Source organism: Puma concolor, chromosome C2 (genome assembly GCF_028749965.1).
Source record: "Puma concolor isolate L17-30 chromosome C2, mPumCon1.1.hap2, whole genome shotgun sequence".
Lineage (NCBI taxonomy): Eukaryota > Metazoa > Chordata > Mammalia > Carnivora > Felidae > Puma > Puma concolor.
In genome coordinates this window covers 133,591,596-133,609,748 of record NC_141675.1, presented here as the reverse complement: position 1 = coordinate 133,609,748, position 18,153 = coordinate 133,591,596, and the positions used below count along the sequence as shown (strand labels likewise).

At 36.9% G+C, this 18,153-nt stretch overlaps 1 long non-coding RNA gene and 1 pseudogene across 1 annotated transcript in view; both read left to right on the top strand.

Moving 5' to 3' along the window:
- Positions 1–18,153, top strand: part of LOC147577545 (uncharacterized) — a 523,754-nt gene that overhangs the window by 387,641 nt on the left and 117,960 nt on the right. The gene's annotated exons all lie outside the window — the stretch shown is intronic.
- The window catches only part of LOC112849805 (nuclear ubiquitous casein and cyclin-dependent kinase substrate 1 pseudogene), a 40,849-nt pseudogene that overhangs the window by 1,457 nt on the left and 21,239 nt on the right, over positions 1–18,153 (top strand).

Here is an 18,153-nt window from a genome sequence, read left to right as displayed (position 1 = left end):
TAATAAGAGAATGTAGTCAAAGACATGTTCTCTTGGAAGTAATGAATTCTAGATGGATCAACACAGATTCTTATTCTAGGTCAGTCATTGTCCAAGTAATTTAACATGCCTTCATTTCTGTAAAATGGGTATGCTAATGCTGTTTCCTTACATGTTACAATTTTTAATTAATGATTATGCGCTTTTGCATAATGTGCATTCATATATTATTAGGTTAATAATGTGCATTCTCAATGTACTTTAATAAAGGACATTGGGAACTAATTAAAAGGAATGTAATTTGTGCTTTTGGGAAGAAAAGTGTTATCGAAGTGTAAATTAGGGAGGGAAGTGGCAGTTAAATCTATACAACATGTCTATTACCACACATTTGAGGCTTAACTCTAATTACAGATAGGACATGTGAGCAAACAGCATCTGGGAGACTTCCACTCATTTCAGAAGGTCCTTCTTCACCTCTATAAAAGAAGGCTATTCATTTAATAGCCAAGATTATTAATAAGCCACTTTCTGTTCGGAACAAAAGGTTAGAGGGAAAAGACCTCTTTCAGAGTCAGCGTATCAACAGTATTTATTGTTCTCTTTTGTAGACAATATCTGCCCAACAAATGTCATGAGAAAGGGGTTTGTTATTCAGTCCTTTAGACAAGAGGAAAGCATTTTTGTGGATTGATAACGCTACCCAGAAAGGGCATTTACACCTGATGGAAGAGGAGAATTCTGTAGACAGATCTGTGCCTGTCTTCAAACCTTTCAACCATCTGAATAACCCCTGAGGTTAAATCGCTGGTAGACATCTGTAGGCAGAAGTAAGAGAAATGAGATCATCAAGGAACGGTATCGTGCTTACAACATGTGGTGAAATGAGTGGCTCTTCACCATCTGTTATTTGTGTGTGTATTTTATTATGTAAATGTTCGTACACACTGCATTCTAAACAAAGGAACATTACTTCCACTTTGTTGGTGCTGCCAAGCTTGCGTATGTGTCCTGGAAAAAGAAAGTGGCAGACAGAAAATTCAGGGTTCATCTAGCCACTTGGGTCCCCACTCCTTTCACCAAGAGGGTGAGAGACTCTAAGTAGTTGGATTCCTTTTCTGCATCCTGTTAACAAATACAAAGCTCGACTGTGAAGGGAAGACAATGTCTTAAATACTACAGTTATGGTCCTAAGCTTCTTTTGCCGGGGTCCACAGGACAAAGATACTGGAAGCTGGGGTGCCCTGGGATGGTTCCAGCGTAGACTAGTGATAAATCCAAGCTCGAAAATAAATTTGGACAGAGAAAACAGGCTCTGTTCAATTTTCTCTCATCTGCTTAATTCCTGGCACATATCTCTGGGTCATGGGAAGGTTCTGGTGGGCTGCTGTCATTGTCTCCCCCAAAACAAGAGGGGTGTGTGTATGCATGTTTGGGAGGAATGAAAGTGAGGAGATTTGGGTGACACATATTCTGGTTTAAATTTTCAGAAAATTACCAATTTAAATTGAAATGTAATTATCCTAACTGGCATCTTTTTGGCAGCAGCTTAAAAAAAATCCCTCGGCTTTACTGTACCAAGCAAAAGCCCAGAGGAGTCCTGACACTGGCCTTTAATCAAAAGCTGAAAAGACACAAAAGCTTTCAGATAATCTATGCCAAGCTATCTTGGACAGCACGGAATTGCCTGGAGCACCCTTCTGGTGGCATTTAAAACACCTGGTGCCCTTAGAAAAAAAAATACATCTGCGTCTGCAATTTCTCCTTCTGTAATTCCCTCAAATCTCTCTATCTCAACCCATTCTCCTGTCTTTATAAGTAGGGATGCTACAGTGACAGGAAAATAAAGCGATTTTATTTACCAAGAGAATGACACTTGTCATTGGCTCTGCCTGGAGGTGACAGACTCAGGTGCCCATCTGCACAAACACTTCCTCACTGTTTATTTCATGTGGTTTAATATAATTAAACTATCATTGTGCTCATTGATTCAGCTCAAATTTTAATTTGATAATTGGGGAAAAGGTGTGCATTTGAAATGGAGGCAATTAATTGACACTTTAAATGCACTGGAACAGAAATAATTTAAGTTACACCATACTTAGCGGTGACTTATACTGTTGTGTTTATGCAGATTCTTTTATTTAGCTCCTGTCATTAATGGACAGAGGTAAATAACGCTTCTCGGCCTACGTCCTTTCTAAACAGGCGGTCTGATTCTGCAATTTGGACATATTTTTGCCGCCACAGACAATCCCATTCATTCTGTAGTCGTTGGCTTTTCTAAAATAAAGACGTTCTAACTTTGAACAACAATCTAATCATTCATAACTAGTCTCACATATATGCAACATAATTATGCAGATTGTCACATAATTTTATCAATAGACAGCCTGATCCTCATCCTAACAAATATCTTGCACAAGGAAATAATGAGAATCACAAAGATACAATTTCTCAACTTACAATGCCCATCTTTCCCACGATTTGAATAAAAAAGAAGGGAAATAACCAGTTCTTACTTATTTACTTTTTCTCCAAGACGAGTTTTACTTTAATTTGCTTCAAGGGAATTTATATATTTTGGTGAACTTGCTGAAACCTAAGAAGCAACCATATTTATGGATAAAGCATTTTTTTGTGTTAATTATCTTCCATCTGGAAACAAATATGCTTTCATATTTTTTAAGAATCAAGAACAAAAGCTAGTTTGTTTTAGCAACTTACAAAATCTTCCTCATTTTTACTGGAGCTCTTTTATTCACAGAGCCCGAATAAATACTTTTAATCAAAACTGAAGCAAGTTCAATTTTGCAAAACGCTAACCACCACAAATTATACCTGTAGTAAATAATGTTACTTATTAAGAATTATTGGTTGTTTCTACATATGCCCTGAGACGATTTGTTCTTAATATAAAGGATTGGAGCAGCCACTCTGCCTTTTAGATGAAAGCTTATGCTCTTGCTTCAATCTATTATTGAATATTTTTAATATTCAGTGTAGCCATGGATGAACCTAAGAAAGTTTTGGCAGGTCATTTCAGTTAAGCAACCACACTCTTTTTATTAAAGCTGGAAACCTCATTAAAATAGGCTCTGTGAAGATTTTGTAAACTCCAGCTTCAAATCAAGGTTGGCAATAATGCTCCAAAAAAATCTTTTTATATAAATGTGGTTCTTTTGGCACTTGAAAGTTTCTGAAAGCAAGAAATGCTAAAAAGCAGAAAAGGGAAGAAGCAAAGCAAACAAACAAAAAACACATGAAATGCACACACAAAACACACATACTCATGTACATAAGTGTGGGTGATGGGTGACCCCAAAACAAATCTATTTCTCGTATCTTCTTTTTCTGTTATCTACTTTCAGACAAAATTCTCCGAAAAACATTTTTGCTATCTGAGCTAATGTAATAGTCATAAAGAAAGGAAAACACCATCCTGACCATAACCTCTCACCATAATTAAAAAGAGTCCTTGGTTACCAAGCCGAATTGAGGTCTTCTGAAAGATCAGAGTTTTAAGGCTAAAAGGGACCTGATGGATCAACTGATGAGATAAGTCAGTAACAGCAACAGATTATGGGCCAGAGATTAAAGACCACAAACTGAACAACTGGTTAGTTGATGGGAGCAGGGTTATAAAACAGATCTTCAGAATGCTCATTCTGTATGATGCTGTTTGTAATTTCAGTATTCCTGGTTGAAATGTTACTGATTTGACACACTCTGACATCGAGATGAGTAAATCCATTCATGATTAGGACAGTTTTTATTATTTATTTATTTGTTTGTTTATTTGCAGAAAACCCAAAGTTCAAAAATCTGATTCCTTGCCTCCTAAAATATCCTAACTTTCATTAACTCCTTAAACATAAAGAACATTGATACAGTGGTGCAAATATTCTTTACAATTTGAATTCACAACTTTAATCATTTTTCCTAATCTATGTTGTTTGTTAACTAACCCCCAGAAAGATTCTTTTGTTGTTCTCCAGGATTTTCTCCCCAGTATGGAGAACCTTTTCTGAAAGCTTATCAATCACATAGAAATACTATTTAGGTAGGTGAAGATATTAAGTCCTTAACTCACAAATGATAGCTAGGTAATTAATAGGCAGTTTTCCTTTGGTTCAGGCTCAGTATCTCATTAAAATAATTCTTCTTTTTAAAAATGGAGTATCAAGTCGAGCGATCAATATTTTCTGTTAATGCTTATTTAAATGGCAAAGGCCATAGCTTATGAATGAAACCCAAACTCCTCAGTTTGATTTTAGTTCAGCTCAACAGAATTAGTATCCAGCCCTGGTCTGGACTTTTAGGGGGGAAAAAAACCAACCACGTATGATAGTGTTACTCATCTCAAATTAGTTGAGCCGTTCATGCACATACACAAAACCTGCCACAACATTCAAGAAAGGTACAAGATAGAAATAAAAGGGGTTATGTGTGCGGTGCCAGTAACAGTAGGTATTAAACTGATTAATATAGTCTTATGTGTTGAATAACTCAGTATGTTTTGCGTTAATTTTTTTTTCATTCTAAATATCAAAATAAATGTGTGAGGGATGTAGCTTCTGGTTCTGTTAAAAAAAATACTTTTTCTGGGACCATGATTAGCCATGAATGGTATTAGTTGAATAAAACAATGAGTTTGTGCAAGGAACCTACAACCTACAGTTTTAACTGTGATAGGGTGAAAAACTAAGAGCTGAGTCACTCATATTGTGTGGGGATAATTGAGGAAGGTATTTTGGGGCTATGAGGATATTTGGAAATGAGTGAGGAGTAGATAGAAATGAGTTAACATAAATTCAGTGCCTAGATCAAGGCACAGTTATCAAACAAGCCACAAATTACTTGTTGATATCAGTAATAGTTGCATGTTAGCTACTATTTTACGCATACATACAGTATTTCTCAGTTTGGGGGAATGTTTGGATTTTTTTCTAAAACTGGAACACATGGCAGTTTCTCAGAAACCCTAACCTTATTTACCAAATTATTTCTTCAATTTAGTAAAAAAAAAAAAAAAAAAAAAAAAGTAAAATTGATACATTCAGCAAATTGCAATCTTAATTTTCAGTGTTAAAAATAACCTGAAGGTAAGTTGAAAGAACTCACTGTGACCACTAAAAGATAATTGGTACTCATGGAAACATTCCCTTAAATTTTCAAAACCTTGACATTAAAACAGCAGCTTCACTTAGTTATACTATCTTCTCCTCTCTCTGCGTATTAACGTTGGCCTGCTGTTTTACAGGCTTTCCAAGTGTGCAGGAAATTTGGCTGAGTTAGCAGTTTTGTTTTAATATATTCCTGGAAATTTTATCTTCAGCAGTTCTGTGTGCTTGCAGCAAGTGGCTAAAATGGATGCAGGTTTTCTAAGTCCGACAAGGTCATGAGTAATAACACTGTCAGTTGCAAGAAAACTCATGTAACAGCAGGTTCTGATGGCATACGAGAAATGGCATGTGGGTCAACTTGCCATTTTCCCGCCACTTTTTTTTTTTTTTTTTTTTTTTTTTTAACATTAGTTTCATTGTAATAAAATCAAGGAGAAGATCTCAGGGTGCTGAAGCCACTCGTGCCACTTTTGAAAGCCTTAATAATTGTACTGGCAGCTCAGAGCCCTTATTAAACCAAGAGATGTAATGCGTGCATGACTCCCTTTCTAAAGGATTGCCAGTGGCAAAGACAGACACTCTGGAAAGCATCACACAGAGAGCGGTGAAACTCCTCTAATCAAGTGTTTGTCCATTTACCAGCGTTGCTCTCGTTACCAGAATATGTTTACATGCAATCTGAAGGATGGCTTCTCTGAATGAATGCGAGGGTAACACTCACTTTGCAGGCTACAAGCTGCGTTTGGGTATCAAGTGTGCTGCCCTGTAATTTCCATGTTCAGTATCCAGCTCAGAGTTGACGTGGCTTTCCACAACACTGCAAGATTAGAGCCGTTTATGCCTTATAGTCCTCAACAGACAATTTCCAGGCCGACGAAGTTGGCCCTCAGTGAAGAATCTAGCAGCCTCCCTCAATTCTGCCTCCGCAGCCCAGGTATTGAACAACCTACTGAACACCCTCAAGTATTGGCTTATGTCCAGGTGGGAAGGTATTGTGTTGGCCGTGTCATTAGAGGAAAGACTCCCAAAGTTCCCACTTGAGTTGAAAGTATGAACAGCTGAAGCCGACCTGCAATTTAAATTTTATTCCCAAAGAGTTTAGGTTTAGTATGTTTTATACTGAGAGACAGAGTACTCTGAGATGAAAGCTATTGTTTTATGTGTTAATAAGGATAAGAGTGGGTTTTCTGTAGCTAATAACACTCCTCTGAATCACTGCCTTATTTACAGTGGAAGAATGTCATAGGTATCATATTTCATCACCAGTGATGGCTTGAATATGTTCCGCGAATAATTACAGTATCTTTTCATCTCTCTTTTGTTATAGGAAACCTTTATAGTAAAGGCTTTTAAAATATGCAGTGGGAGTGTGTAATCCAAGTATCAAGTCTAACGAGAAATTGTTTTGGCAAGTTCAGAACCCTCTCAAAATTCATGGGTTTGGAGTTTCATATCTAATTGGAACCTTTTAATGTTGGAATAGGTTTGCTCTTAGGAAAGCAGTGTAAAGCTTTTAAGCAAGGGGGGGAAGAAATCTTTGAGAAATACTCAGCAGGATTCTGTGACATTCAAATTATGTTTATTTAAAAACAGAAACTCCTGTGTTCTGGTGTCTTAACATAAAGAGAATCAAAAATGGGAATTATACACACGTCTATAAGAATTACAAGGCATTAAAAAATTGCTTGTGCAAAAGGCTTTGTGAGTTGCTATTGAGCCAAATAATTGAAAAATATCTTGAGAGTGTCAGAGGTATAATGGGGGATTCTGTTCAATATGTTGCCATTTGCCAGAAATCTTCTCTCGAGTACGTGCTAGCTGTGTAAGACCTAACTCACATTGTCACTCTCCTAATATTAACTTAGACCATCCTGAGATCATTTAGTGATGCATTCCTAGGTTTTCCAGTGAGGAGAACAACCTTCTCCCCTTTTTGGAAAATGTTTTCTAGCCCTCACTTTTGAGCTTTCATCTGTACCGCAAGGTAGGCACATTGGTCATGCTAAGTAGTCAAATAAAGGGAACTAGGAAATCTCTCCTTCCTTGTGTCCTTCCAATCTCTGTATGTTCAGTGCAAATGATTCCCATATGGTTTCACCTTAGTCAGGATGTTCTGTGTATTGCGCGTAAAGTGTCATTTCTAAACATCAATCTTAGAAAGAAGTTGTCAATATAAGATAAAATGTACAGGCAAACCTAGATCAAGAAACATTACTTCTTGTCAGTAACAAGCAAAACACTTTGGAAGCATCTATCAAATTGGGGTTTTGGAAAACTGGACCTCAAAGAAAGAATTACAAAAAAAGCCTGGGGTGGGGCAGCTCCACGGTTATACAGACAGGTTTTTGATGCCCATTCTGGGGCTTTATGTTTTAATTTTGATAAAGTTTAACTTATAAAAAAATGGTTCAAGCATTTTGCATTCTATCAAAGATATGTTTACCTATCTCAAAGATACAAAGACGTTCTTCCCATGTTTCTTTTAGAAGTTTTCTAGTTTTCATACTTAGGTCTAGAAATCCTTTCAGGTTAAGTAAGTGTCGTATATGGTTTTAGGTAAAGATCAATGTTTAGTTGTTTTCCCAAATAAATATCCAGTTTTTGCAACATTATTTTGGAAAAAGACATTTCTTTTCCTCCCTGAAAGGCCCTTTTTACTTGAAAAAAATCATTCTGCCCATTTTGTTTGAATCTATTTCTGGACTCTACTCTTCCATTTATCTATACATCTCTTTTTTCTGCCCTACTACATTCTCTCAATTACTGTATATTTATAGTAAGTCATGAAATCAGAACATTTAAGTTTTCCAATTTTTTCTGCTGCTTCAAAAATTGCTTTGGCTATTCTTGTTCATTTGCATTTCCATAAAAAATTTAGAATCAGCTTGTCAACTTCTGTGAAAACACGCGGGGATTTTGATTGGGATTGCATTGAAATTACAAACTTAGTGAAAACACATTTCTTAACAATACATGCATAACCACATATAATTAGCAAAATCATAATATTAGCATTGGTAAGATGCTATCAGCTAATTTATAGAACTTATTCAAATTTTATCAACTATTCTACTAATGTCGTCTTTCTGGACCACAATGAAACGCAGGGTCACACATTGCAGTCAGTTGTCATGTCTCCTCAGTGTCTCTCCTTCTGGAACAGCCTTCAGTCTTTGTCATTCATGCCCTTGACACCTCTGAAGAGTACTGTTATTTTGTAGACTAACTGCCAGTTTTGGTTTGTCTGATATTTCCTCATGATTAAATTCAGGGTATTCATTTCCAGAAGGAAAACCATAGAAGTGGTGCTACACTCTTCTCAGTGTATCGTGGTAAGAGGTAGACGTTTCACTGTGTCTTATTAATGACAATGTCACTCTATCACTTGGTTGAAGTGGTGTCTGCCATCTTCTCCACTATAAAGTGACTTTTTACTTTCTTGTAAATTAATAAGTATGTTATACAGGATATTATTTCTTGAATTTGGATGCATTCTAATAATATGTTTTCAAATTTACTGACCTTTTTATCTCTATTTCTCTTAAGCCTATCCAGCGGATTTTTTTATGTCAAGTACTGAAAACTTCTAACTTTCAATATTTTCAGAGATACCTTATGGTTTCATTCATTACAAGTTTAGTTTTCTTTATGTCATGGAGTGTAATTATGTTTCCTTAAAGAACTTGTCTTAATAATCCCAACATCTGCTAACCTCAGGGTTGGCATCTGTTTAAAGCCTTTTCCCTTGAGACTCAATCACATTTTGCTGGTTATTTTTATGTGAGTAATATTGGACTTTATCCTGAACTTTCAGAATATTAGGTTGTGGAGAATCTGGATTCTGTTATATTGCTCCAAGGAGTGTTGATGCTTTTGTTTTAGCAGGTAATTAACTTGGTAAGACTCAAAGTGCAAACAGGCATGTCTGTGGTGGGCAGCAGCTTAGATCTCAGATCAGTTCCTTAAACCATAGCTGTGAGCTGCTTTCCATTTGTCCCATTCAATAAGTGGTTTAGTGGTCAGCCAGAGACTTGGGTTGAGTTTAAGCACAGAGATTGGGATCTGCTTTCTCTGGCTCTCTCCTTTCAATTCTCCTCTTACTCCCTGGTAACTCCAGTTGCCCTGTGCTTCTTACCTTATTTCCTTCAGCCAGTAAGCCAGTGGGATTTCTATCCATATTTGAACCATCCCTATACCACACCATTGCCACTGTGACTGAGGCTTCTCTCAGAGCAAAACTGCAAAAAATGAAGGAGCTCAAACTGTTTGATTGCTTTCCCCAAGGTTTGGCTCTGCTTCAGAATCTTTGGTCTCCAGAACGCTCAGGTAGTTAGGTTTGTAATTTTTTTCAGTTTATCAGTATTGTTTCTAGGATTGCTTTCTTAGATGGTCATTTCTCCATTAACATGGAGACTTAAGAGATGGTTTGGAAACTAGATTTTGAATGGTGAAAAGGTATCCTAAAAATTATAGTGAATATAAAGAGCAAAGTAATTGAGAAGGAGACTCTCAGATAAAACTTCACTTCTATAATACAGTAAACTCCTTTGGGTATTGCCCAACTCATAATAAATCACTTAATTACTCTCGCCTACTTCAGACCTCTTCATACTCATACTGTTAGCATGTAGCAGCCATATTTATATAATGGCACCTTGAGTCTCTGGCCGGAATTAATTGAAAATGATTGGATATCCCACTTGGTCTGGGACCAAGACATGTTCTTGGGAATTAGGAATTAGGATCAAGGGAGTCCGTCTTTCTGATATGGCTTGAATTCTACCATGTATAGTTGTGTCTGTGCTGCTCTCCCACTATCATGTGACTTGAACTGGAGAAAAAACAAAGTCTGCCAAAAAAGAGAGATAAAAATGCACAGAGAGAAGCAGAATGAAGAGATGGTCAGAGGATGATCCCAGTAGCCAATAAGCATCTAGTGCTCCTTCCAGTCCTACCTGACATCTGGCTACATTATTTTTTAAATTACTATTAAAGATCCCTGCATCCTAATAAGTCCTCCCTTTTTCCTTAAGCTGGCCTTTGTAATTTGCAACTTTAAGAATCTTGACTAATCCACACACTTTCCTTATGAGAAGGTTTACATAACTATAATGATGAATATACACAGAAAAATGTGTCAAGGATATTAAAGTGGAAAGAAACAAGCTAATATTTCTTAGTATTTAAAGTGAAATAATTTTTAAATCATTATGTTAAAATTATAAACTAAGTCCTAGGACAAAGATCTTGTTCATTTGAATGTCACCAAAAGAAAATAGGGGCCAAAAATACACACACACACACACACACACACACACACACACACTGTGGATTTTCCCCCCTTATTGAAGTAAATGCTAAATAGGATAATGTTGTTAGTTACAAACTCTGTAAATGCAATGTTTGTGTCCTGTCCTGGTGCTCATTCCCTTCTTCTGGGTCAATCCCATTACTGTAATTAAGTTTCTCTTTAATCAATTTTATTTCTGTACTTAATAAAAAGAGGCGATTTTTCTAGATGTCTGTTTTTCCAATTATATAACCACTAAGAAATCAATTGCTTAACAAAAGTTAAAGTAATATGATTTGAACATGAATTACTCTCTAACAGAAGGACATAATGAGCCGGATGAAAAATCAGAACCTGTCTCCCCATCCCCTCAAATAAATAAATAAATTTCAGCAAAAGCAAATCTTGGGATTCTTTGGATTTGTCAAACATTTCATGGATCTTCCAAAACATTTTGGCAGGATAATTCCCTAAAGTGATTCATTATCCATCAATTCATATTTCAGTGTCACTTAATATTTGTTGAATATGCACAACATGCTAGCATTGCACAGCTGCTGAGAACATGATTCTGTCTTTCAACCTCACACTGCATGTTTTTTTAAAGATGAAAAAATAACATATATTTTAAAATTTGTCAAGAAGATAAGAGAAAATTGGTCTAAAAACAAATCAACACACATACCCTTCAAGAATTAATCTCATACCCTTATTAGGAAGGTTGTTATTGGTTCTGAAAGCACAAAAATATGCTCCTTCTATCTATTTATGTATAATAAATATATGTGTTATATTCCTTATTTTTATTTAGACAAATAAATGTATATACATACATTTATATATATATAGAAATTTTACTTAACTTTGATATTACATTTTTTTTGTATCTATGTATACTTTAATTCTATTACTTCTATAAAAATTTGTTTTATCCACAATGTAATTTTTATCCACAACCTAATCTTTAAATCTCTATTTAGATCTATGAATATTCCCATTTCTTAACAAATACTGAAATTTCCTTTTACCTGTTCCTTTTTTGTATTTGCTCCCTAATTTGAAAATGATTACATATATACTACTGTATTTTTTTGGTTCTCATAAGAAGAAGCTCATAATCTCCATTTGCCCCATAAAATAACAAACTTCATTCCCTTACTTGAGTCAAGTATCTGCTTAGAAAGGCCTTTTCAGATTACGCTATCAAAAATAACATATACATAGCGCCTGGTGTAGTTTTTCTAATATTTTGGTGGATTCTAAAAAGTTTCAATTAAGATAAAATACCAAACCAAAAAAAAAAAAAAAGGTTTTTTTAAATTCTCATATAAAATCTCTTTTGATTTGAAAGAATGTTAATGTGTTTTTACATTTCATTGACCTAAGGGAGTCATAAGGGGATATAACAATATTATTAGCTATTATGTGGTGAAGTAACTGTTATTTTTTTCATAATAAAAGTAGAGACTCATAAAGAACATGAAACTCTACAAGAAGGCCAAAATGTTGGCATGGGAAAAAATAATTACATTTATTTACTGTAGTGATTTTATGAGGTAAACTGATTCAGTATGGCTCTAGAACATCCCATTCACTGTTGTTTCTACCCCAGAATAACAGACTGCTTCTTCCTTTCAAAACAAAAGGAAATTATGTTGTGGCATCTGTTTTTTCTCCTTTTGTTTATTTCAAATAAAATAGTATGGATTTCAGCCCAAAGTTTCCTTAAAATGTTGTATTTACCAGTACACTTTACAGTGACTAGTATATTTTAAATTAACATTAAAAGGAAAAAATAGTGATGAGCCTTCTAATTATTTATTAATAGCCCAAACGACTGCCTGACTTTTTATTTTGTTCTTGCATGGAATTTCTTTTCATATTTCAAAGAGGGAAAGTGTGCAAAATAAGCTATTTGGTTGAAGCTATGTGTTTTTTCTGAAAATAGAGATATAAATCATATTAGCTGGAAGTTTAGAAAACAGATTTTTTACCCTGTTGCCTTTTTCTGAGAACAGAGTATTATGTCCCAATAACCTTTTTTGTTTGTTTGTTTTGTTTTCCTGTTAGAAACAAGTTAAGGTGATGGTAGTTTTGGTGTTATCTACATAGATACCTGCCTATTTTTTTATTAATTTCTTGACCCGAAGGTCTATGTGATATGTGATAATTTGACTACAGATAAATACTGCTGCTGTATATTCTCACAGCATCTTATTTGTACCCCTATCTCAGCACCTTCCTTATTTCAATTGCATTGATCTATATATAAATTACCTTCTCATTAGACCATGTGCTCTTAGAGGGCAAAGTTTATGGTCACATAAACTTTCACACCAACCATAAGAACAGAATCTATATTACGAAACAGCCTGCTGGATGAGGCTTACCTGTTTCCTCCCACGTACCTAGTGAATAAGTGGGTACAGTTAAATGAGAAGTTTTATACCAGAAATTTAACCGACATATAAGTTACTCCAAGAGGTTTGCAACTATAGCCAACCATTTATGTCTCTTGCATTTGAATTCTCACTACTTCAATGCAACAGATTAGAATTCATGTCTAAATTACCTCTCTCTGGTAAAATAACATCACGACCTTAGAAACCACCATCTTCTATGGATGATGATGATGATGATAAAATTACCTTATTCTGTATTTCATTTTGTCTTTATAAATCATATGTAGTTGGCCTTGCAAAATTAAACAGGGTAATTTTGTGATTATAGTAAAGGCTCAAAAATAGAAGCTCACTATTAATCTGTTAGGAACTATTGTTTATTGAGTGCCTCAGTGATAAGGACTTTTATATTTTCCCCTCATAATTACCAGTTTGAGATAGGTTTAGCGTTATTTTAACTGTAGAGTTGGAAACCAAGACTCAGAAAGGTGCAAGACATTGTCTACATTTCCAAGGTTGTATATCATGAAGATGTTGAAACAGGGATTAAATCCAGCGATTGTTTTTTTCTTTTCTCAAATTAGAAAGAAAAAATGTAAGGCAATGACTTAAATCCGTGTCACATGTGATTTAGTTTAGAATCAATTATATATCGCAAAACTATCCCGTAAATCAGCAATGGAAGTCATTCAAAATTTAAAACATGAAAGCGAAAAGCTCCTAAAAAGTGAATTTTGACAGTGTCAGAAGCAAATATTTTTCCAGCCTTTGTTGTCATTATTATTACAAACGTCAAAACTGGTGCCAACTCTGCCACTCACACTTTTACCTTTAATTTGGGGTTCCTTAGAGATCATTGTGTCTATGATTTCATGTCCATTTTTGACCGAACTCTTTTCATGAGGTCTTCACTTTATAGCCTCTCATTCCTGAAAAATACTGGAGGTAGCAATCATCTCAATAAAAGTAATTTTAGGGGCCCCTGGGTGGCTCAGTCGGTTAAGCATCCGACTTCGGCTCAGGTCATGATCTCGCGGTTCGTGAGTTCAAGCCCCGTGTCGGGCTCTGTGCTAACAGCTCAGGGCCTGGAGCCTGTTTCAGATTCTGTGTCTCCTCTCTCTCTCTGACCCTCCCCCATTCATGCTCTGTCTCTCTCTGTCTCAAAAATAAATAAATGTTAAAAAAAAAGTAATTTTATAGCTATATAAATATACAGAGTAAGATAAAATTTCTTAGAGAAGGATGAATGAAGAGAAATTCTTAAGAGGTAAACTTGACCAGAAATTTCTGTGCTCTTTTAAGAGTTACATTTCTATTGGTGATTGTGGAGATATAATAAAACCAAATTGTCCCTTTCTCCTGTGTTATTCCACAGCTTATATGCAGACATTGAATAAGAAAATAGCAGGGTTGATCCAGGATGAGGGTTTGGGCAGGTAGATGTAATAAAGCAATAGAGGTACAGAGAATTGAGGTGATTGGCAAGAATATTTAAGGAGAAAATGAAGGAGACTAAAGTAAAAGCAGAGAAGACTGAGATAATGAAAAGGACAAATATAAACCTAAGAACATAATCATAGTAGAAATAGTTTGAAAAGTAAGCGCCTAGAGGAGAGGCGTTTGTGAAAGAGCTGGCACTTGAATCTACAATCTTGGAGGTGGAACATTTTGGATATGAAAAGTTCTAGGTCATGACCATAGGAATGCGTGAGCTGGGGAGAGCTGGGGAGAGCTGGGGAGTCATATGAAGAACACAGGGAAGCAAGAGGCCTTGTTATTGGTTAGATGATCAGCCACATGGAATTTTGAAGTCACCCAAGATGGAAGAACTGGGGCAGAGGCATCACGTAAACCAGGGGCAGAAGTCTTCAGTGAATGAGAAGTGATTTGGAAGGTCAGTAGATGATAGAGATGACAGGGCCTGAGGCTGAAAGAATGACAGGGGTAACAAAAGGGCAGGGGGCTAATTGTCCGGGAGTCACCATGTGGGATATCAAGGGAATGGCCTCACTTTTGGGCCTTGAAACACCTCGCTTGTGAAAGAATATATAGCCTTTACTTGTAAGGGGTTCAGGGAGAGTGCCTTTAGGAAATCAAGACTCAGCCAAGATCTACTGAGTTCAAAGATCTAGTGAGAACTCATGTGAAGATGACCATCAAGACTGAGGAGCAGAGCAGACAAGCACCACAAATGTGCTCTGCCTGACCTCTTTGCGAGAAATGAGCAAGCTTCACAGTCACAAAGGTCCCAGGGGCATAAAGTCTATCATTTTACATTTTGTCTAGTACCCACCAGCTTTAGTATCTACCAACAGTCTAGTACCTACCTATCAAGTAGGCCTGAGAATTCCACATTCGTGTTATCTACTAAAGACTTACAAGTACTTCCTATGTGACATTTGCAACATTGCATTTGCATGTGACTAGATAAAAAATATGGTCTGCAGCAACTAAAAGCATCTCCCCTTGCTTTTCTTATTGTCCTTTTAAAAATGTACTTTGTGGCACCTGGGTGGCTCAGTCACCTGAGTATCTGACTCTTGATTTCAGCTCAGGTGATGATCTCGGCTCAGGTGATGATCTCACGGTTTGTGGGTTCGAACCGTAGGTGGGGCTCTGCACTGACAGCATGTAGTCTGCTTGGGATTCTCTCTCTCCTTCTTTCTCTATCCCTCCCTCATGCACTCTTTCTCTCTCTCTTTCTCAAAATAAATAAACATTTTAAAAAATGTACCTCAACCCCTCATGTGGAAGGAAAGGAAACAGAAAACAATTTTGTCTATGGACAAAGAAAGTTTTGAACAGCAATAAAGACCTCCAAAGATGGACTGTGTCTCTCTAATGCTTTTTTTTTTTATGTTTATTTATTTTTGGGAGAGAGAGCACAAGCAGGAGAGGGGCAGAGAGACGGGAACAGAAGATCCGAAGCAGGCTCTGCACTGAAAGCTGAGAGCCTGGTGTGGGGCTTGAACTCACGAACCATGAGATCATCACCTGAGCCAAAGTCAGACGCTTTACCAACTGAGTCACCCTGATACCCCTCTAATGATTTTAATTAAAAGTTAGATGTCACTGAGCTTTAAGGAGTGGTAAAATAATAATAAAGTACAGATTTTAAATAAAAACTATAAGAAAAATTCTTACTGCTTAAAAACTGCATTAAAAAAATCTTAACCTGGTTCTTTAGAATGGCTTTATCATTTTACATTTTCTTTTTTAGACCACAAGTTCTGCTGTATTCTTACCCGTTCACTCACACACGCTTACCATCATCTATCAATCAATGTAATAAAGTAACATCAAATAAATACATTACCACATGGGATCAGTGATTTTCTGTTGCAAGCCTGTCAGCAAAAAAATAAAGTCAGTTTCTTTTTAAAGTCAGTTTTTCTAAACAGACCATGACCATTGTAAATGACAGTAAGGCATCTTAAGTGCTTAGCAGAGAGGCTAAACTTTTGGCTCACTGGTTGCTTTTATAATCTACACTTGCTATCATCATGAGGTCTAGTTTAGGTTGCCTTAAGAATTACCTAACTCAGTGGGTAGGTAAATTATGCTGTTATAAATTATGAATACAGTGCAAAACTATACAGGCATTTTAATGAGACAGGTATCTATATACTGACTAGAAAGATGCTCATGATATGATATCTTAAGGGAGGTTCCCAGGAAACACACTCTGGGAGAAGGAGAGACGTGTGCAGAATGTTTACTGGGGAGTGAGGAAGTGAGAAAGGAAGGGAGAAGGAGAATCTGACCTGTAATGGGATTATAACTGACACCTTAATTGATACGACAGAAAAATTTGACCTGGGATGGTCCTTCAAGAGTTACACCAAAATGTGGCAAAGCAAGGATGAGGATTGTGTTTCCGCATTTCTCAGTCATTGGTCATGACCTTCCTTGAAAGGGAACACAAACTTCAGGTAAGGGAAATCCCTGTGGCCAAGGGTAGCTCCTAGTTTGAAGTAGAGCTAAAACTGTCAGCAGCTGTCATCCCCAACTTCCATAAGTGACTCATTTAGCCCTGATGTACCATATTATTTACCACAGTCACGTTGCATTTCTCAGATTGGCTTCCTTTTTAGTTCACCCCGTTTGGGAAATGCTTCTTCGAGACTATGGCTGGTCAAATTTCCTAGGAAAAGTTAGAAAAGGAGAGTTAGTTGGATGGGTTACAAGCCCTCAATGAAGCTATGGATCTATATGTCATAACTGATAATCATCACACCCATTTCGAGAATCCGTTCTATATTGCCTTCACTCTTGGCAAGCATCTCTGCTATAGAGGTGTCTTACCTGGAGGGATGGCCCAGACCTATAATCATGAGCCACTGATTAACAAATGCTTTTTGCACTGTGATTCTTTACTTGTGCCTTTAGCATTAAAACCAGGCCTGGAGGGGCCCCTGGGTGGCTCAGTCAGTTAAGTGTCTGACTTCAGCTCAGGTCATGATCTTGCAGTCCATGGGTTTGAGTGCCTTGTCAGGCTCTGTGCTGACGGCTCAGAACCTGGAGCCTGCTTCCGATTCTAGGTCTCTCTCTCTCTCTCTCTCTCTGCTCCTCCCCCTCCCCCTCCCTCCCTCCTCCCCCCTCTCAAAAATAAATATTAATTTTTTTTAAACCAGTCCTAGAAACACTCAGAAGACCTACCTCCTCCTTACTGTTAGAATTAATTACTCCCATGAGCATGGTGACTCCTCTTTTTGTCTGCTAGTCTCTTAGAGCATGGAGCACAAAGTAACTGGGTGGCAGTCATAGTATCAGGTTGGATGATACTCTGATTGCCTCCCATGTATGAGGACCTCTGGAAGTGCAGAGTTTCCGTTTGCATAACAGGGGAACAATTTCCCCAGTGGGTCGTTGGGAATGGTGATGTTAAACAGTGCCACTTCTCACATGAAAAGATGTTCAGCGTCGCTCCTTATCAGGGAAATACAAATCAAAACCACACTCAGGTATCACCTCACGCCAGTCAGAGTGGCCAAAATGAACAAATCAGGAGACTATAGATGCTGGAGAGGATGTGGAGAAACGGGAACCCTCTTGCACTGTTGGTGGGAATGCAAATTGGTGCAGCCGCTCTGGAAAGCAGTGTGGAGGTTCCTCAGAAAATTAAAAATAGACCTACCCTATGACCCAGCAATAGCACTGCTAGGAATTTATCCAAGGGACACAGGAGTACTGATGCATAGGGGCACTTGTACCCCAATGTTCATAGGAGCACTCTCAACAATAGCCAAATTATGGAAAGAGCCTAAATGTCCATCAACTGATGAATGGATAAAGAAATTGTGGTTTATATACACAATGGAGTACTACGTGGCAATGAGAAAAAATGAAATATGGC